General features: G+C 53.1%; 1 long non-coding RNA gene across 1 annotated transcript; it reads left to right on the top strand.

Annotated features, from left to right (window-relative positions):
• Positions 1–550: 550 nt before the first annotated feature.
• Positions 551–3,897, top strand: LOC128777654 (uncharacterized). Its single transcript, XR_008422912.1, has 2 exons — positions 551–716; positions 3,408–3,897. It is a non-coding gene; the product is annotated as an uncharacterized LOC128777654 (long non-coding RNA).
• The last annotated feature ends 1,099 nt before the right edge of the window (positions 3,898–4,996 follow it).

The following is a 4,996-nucleotide window of genomic DNA, read 5'->3' as shown; positions in this document are numbered from 1 at the left end:
TGGGGGCCGGCTGGGGCGGAGATCGCACCCGACCCAAGTTAACTGAGCCTCTGCCTGCCCCCCGCTCCGGCCTTGCAGCCCCCCAGTCTCCCGAAGCCGTCTCGCGCTCCAAGCGACAGCCCCACAGCCACCCGGGGAAGTGGCTGGGCGCGAGGCCCCAAACTCTGCAGAGCGCAGTTTACCCGTGTTTCCTCCCTGGCTCCCTCAAAGAGAGCCCAGCGCGGGCTGAGACTGACCGACTGACACCTACGACCCTCTTAAATTTACCCCGGGAATCGCCCCGCCGGTTCCCCTCTTGCTCTAGTTTAGCCCCGAGCCCCAGGGAACGTCTCAAAAGTCTACCCCCGGCAGCACCCAGGAGAACCGCGCCCCCAAAGTGGTTTCGGCTGGCACCGCACGGACGTCGCCCTTGGGCGACTCCCCTCCCGAGTCCATTCCTCCCGAATCTACGAGCTTTCAGCCCGCTGCGCCCGAGCCCCTCCCCGGCGCGAGGCGGGCAGCTCGCCCTGCTCACCTTCGTCCCGGGCGCGGCGGCGGGGGCGGGGGCGGGAGCCCAGGGCGCGGGCGCCGGCCACGGGTCGCTCCGGGCCACTGGTCGCTCCCGCAGTCTCCGCCGCAGTTGGTCCAGTAGTTTCGGAAGCCCGGGCTCCGGCTCCGCGGAGAGCGAGTCGGCGTGAATGGGAGCGAGCAACCGCGCTGTGCGTGCGCGCGTGAGAGTAAGAGGCGGGCGGGCCCCACACGCGGGCAGCGGCGGCGGCTGCTGGGTCCCGGGCGGGAGCCGGAAGGGGGAGGAAGCGGGCGAGAAGTAGTGGAGTTTAGGGCGCGTTTCCTGCACTTCGCCGGGAGGCTGGGGCCAGGTGCGGCAGGGCGCGCTCCCGCGGCGCAGGCACGGCACGGGCAGCCGCCGGAGCCCGAGTCCACGCAGTGCCCGGGCCCGCAGCCGCTCTGCGGGAGGAGGTGCGCATCCTCCTCGCCCCACGCGGGCACTGGCGCGGCCCCGGACTCTGAGCGCCAAGGGGAGAGCCTCCGGTGTCCTCGGTGACAGCTCCTTGGGCAGCCTGCTCCCTCCCGATCCGCCCAAAAGAGCAACAGTCAGGGCGGCTGGGATCTTCCCTTCCTGGGTCTCGGAGCCGCGGTGCCAAGCGGTGCCGGCGCCCCGCTCCCCGCGGCTGGCGCTGTCACGGCCGCCGCCCGGCCCCCGGCGCGCCCGAGCCGGCAGCTGCCTCCCGGAGACGTGCCCAGCTGTGTGCGCGTGTGTGTGTCTAAGCGAATCTCTTCCCCTCCATCACTCGGCGCGCGGGAGGGACCGGGTCCCCGGCGACCAGCTGCAGAGTGGCTGCCAGTCCACACCCTCCCGCTCTCTCCCCACCCACCCCGCCCCTACTCCTCGCCCTCCGCCTCCTCCCCGCTGCTCCTCCTCCAGCAGGCGCTCCCGAGCTCCCAAAGGCGGTGAGAAACCGCAGCGAAAGGGGCGGAGAAGGGTGGGGAAGGAAGCGCAGGTGTCTTCAGTCGAGAGAGGGGCGCTCACACCGGGGCGGCTTGCTGAAGGGGGAGGGCAGGGCTCAGGCGGAGAAGGGGGGGGAGGGGATTTACCCCGAGGCCGAGGTCCTGCGGCCGAGCCGCCGCCCATCCCACCCGGGCGCGGGAGCTGCGGGCCAGCGAGGCGATGGGGAGGGGGGCGCGCAGGGCTCCCCCGCCGACTGAGGCCGAAGCTTGGGGAACCCGCAGAAGTCACCAGGGTGGCAGAACCTAGGAACTTAGAAGTCGGAAGGACCCAATGTCTGAGGAGCTGAGACCGGTGTCCCTAGGGTGAGGGCCCTAGACGCCGAGCTTGGGGCACACAGGTGTCCAGGGAGCTGGCCTGTGGCTCTAGGTTGCCTATCAGGAGAGCTGGAGGCTGGGAGAGGGGTCGGGCGGCGGCGGCGGCCGTTCTCAGACTGCTGTATGCATCCGGAGTCGCAGGGGGCGATCACCGCCAAGCTGGGAAGCAGAGATCGTCGCTCAGCCTTTTTCTTTCGAGTCCAAATCCCAAAGCCCGAGAGGCACACTCGCCTTCCCCACGCAGTCTGTCCTGTCCCTCTTCCCTTTGCTCCCGGCAACACAGAGGGCCACGGAAGTCGAGGTGCTGTTTACTGTGCCCTTTGCTAGATCGAAGGGATCCCACCAGATCCAGGCTGGTGTGGTGCTGCTTCTCTCTCAACTCTAGTCCCCTCCCTTAGTATCTATGGCCACCCAACCAAAATTTCCTGAAAAACTAATACCTTTCTTATTGACAAAGTTTTCTCTCTCTCTCTCTCTCTCTCTCTCTGGATTTTCCTTTAAACAAACAAACAAACAAATACCCCTCCCCCCCCCTTTGGCTGCTGAGGCATTAGGTCTCTCACTAATTCCATAGCACAAATGCAACACACACAAAAGTCTTAGTCGAGAATCACGCATTATTGCTTCTGACGGCTTGTCTGTTTTCAAATGACAGTCACAGAATGCAAAGTTGAGTCAACCTGGGGGTCGGCGGAGAGGATTGTGCGTTTAATTACAGGTCTGTTAGAATGATCACTGGCAACAACACCAGAAAGAACAGGGGTGCTTTCTCCCGTATCCCTTTCTTTTTATATGGTAATTTCATTCTGTTAATTCAGGCCACCTGAAAATGAAAGGTCGGATGCAATTGACAAGGCACAATATTTCTAGATTCTCCTTCAACAGCCAGCCCACCCCCCTTTCCTAGCCTTCCTCTTTTACCGTCACTTTGAAAGCTCAGGAGCTCGGATCTCAAACTGCAATTTAAATTTCAGGAGACTGCCTGAAGGACAAAGCTGCTGAGTTCTAGAAAGAGATAACTTAAATGCAAGTAAACTTATTTACCAACTACTCACACAGAATCAGAAGCTCAGCAGCAACAACAGAATGTATATTGTTTAATATATTGAGCAGGAGGAAAAATGGCTGTTTGCCAGATATGTGATCCATTAACCTCTTTAGCTCATTGTTGGCAACAATAGCATACAATCACATTCTTATGTTTGAAAGACAAGGGATTGTTTTTTTCCCCCCATCTCCAAATCACAATGCCACATTATTGTCTAAAAGAAACCTCAAACAATAAAAGTAATAAGAAAGGAAGGAACACAATTGGCTTTTTTTTTTTTTTTCTGAACAAACGTTGCTGTTCTGTTTTTCTTGAGGGGAAAAAATGCTGATAGGCAATAAACTCCCCAAAGGCATGACAATAGATTTTGAAGAATGCCTCCCTCTCTCTATCAGTCCTTTCAATTAGTAAACTTTATTTAAAATGTTTGTGTTATCTTTTTATTGGTATTCATTCTTTCTTTTGTGCTGGGAAGATTACTGAGAAGGATGATGGATTTGAGACAAATCTAGATTCTCATAATTCTGTCTTGCTTCAGGTTTATGTCTGGCAGAAGAGGAACATTCAGCAGCCTGTGCTTCTCAGCAGTCCTAACTTCTCCTTGGAGGATCCTCAGCTGGGTAGCTGATGGACTGCAAGCTTGTCCAGTGGTTTTGCCTCTCTTGTGCAAGATCACAATTGGGGCTGGCAGCAGCTACAGACCCAGAAACTGAGAAGCAAAGCTCTGGAAAGGGTTTCTACCTTGCCTATGGTTGGAGCGTTAGATCGGGGTATTTGCACTTTTTTGTGCGCTGGTCTTCACTTCCCACAGACATCCTGGCCTGCCTGCTGTCTAGATAAAGTGCAGAGATGAGTGGTTGGGGTCTGTCATACTTAGTAGTAACATTTTGGTACCATGTTAAATTAAAACTAAGCACTGGACAAAGTGGCATCCAAAAGATCTTTTTAAAATGCGGTTTTGAAAACAGTCCTAGAGTCTGGTTTGGTTTAGTTGCCAAAGCCAAATAAAGTGCCCAGGAATGAAAACATTTGGTTAATTCGAGTGATCATTTGGTAAAGAACTTTTTTTTCTGAGCATCATCACCCTCTCTTGTCTCATAAAGATGCAACTGTTAAATATTGTGCAGCTTATAGTTTCAATGGAGGCAGAGCCTCTCAGTTAAAGCATGAAAGTGTTTGTCATTATTAGGCAAGAGGGGATAGCTGACTTATTTTCCAATATCCATTTGGTTTTCTTTTTAACTAGCCAATCACAGACATCTAGATTCACTTGGATTAGCAAATATTCATTCAAAGGACCCCTCTAGGTGCCAACAACCAGAAACCGAAAGATGAATAAAAGCTCCCCCTCAGGGGGCAAACTCAGTAGTCACTAGAGTTATCAGCTACACATCTGGTGGACCTAAGCCCACGCACCCACATCTCCATACGCTATCACTGTATTTGAGCATCTCTTCCGTGAAAGTTGTGGTTTTCGTATTATGCTATGGTATGTTTAAGTGGTTGGAAGGCTGAAATGATAAGGCCACGTGTGATTGTAAGGGAAGCATTTCTTATTGAAGAGGTGGGCCACAGGACAGGTGCATATGCTATGAAGATGGTAAAGAGGATTCAACCTCTCTCAAGGTTTAGACCTGTGCCGGCCAATAGAAGTATGATGCCAGGCAGGAATGTGGGCCATAGATGCAATTTTAAATATGCTATAGTTAAAAAAGTAAAAGAAACAGGTGACATTAATTTCAATAATGTGTTTTATTTAAGTTTACATATATTTTAGATATTTCAACATATGAGAAATATAAAAAGTATTAATGAATTTTTTTTTTTTTTTTTAATTATGATAGGCAGAATAGCTCCCATATCCTAATCCCTGGAACCTGTGAATATGTTACATTACCATGGCAAATGGGACTTTGCAGAGGTAATTAAGCTTATAGACCTTCAAATAGGGAGATTATCCAGGATTGTCTGGATGGACCCAAACTAATCAGATGAGTTCTTAAAAAGCAGACAAGAGGTGAAAAAAGAAGTCAGAGAAATTTAAAACATGAGAAGGATTCAACATGCTGTGGCTGGTTTAAGGGTGGAAGAACCAATATGATGACAAGGAATGCAGGTAGCCTTCAG

This window comes from Panthera pardus, unplaced genomic scaffold (assembly GCF_024362965.1).
Source record: "Panthera pardus isolate Hobbes unplaced genomic scaffold, ASM2436296v1 HiC_scaffold_17, whole genome shotgun sequence".
Taxonomy (NCBI): domain Eukaryota; kingdom Metazoa; phylum Chordata; class Mammalia; order Carnivora; family Felidae; genus Panthera; species Panthera pardus.
This window is presented reverse-complemented; position numbering and strand designations above follow the sequence as displayed.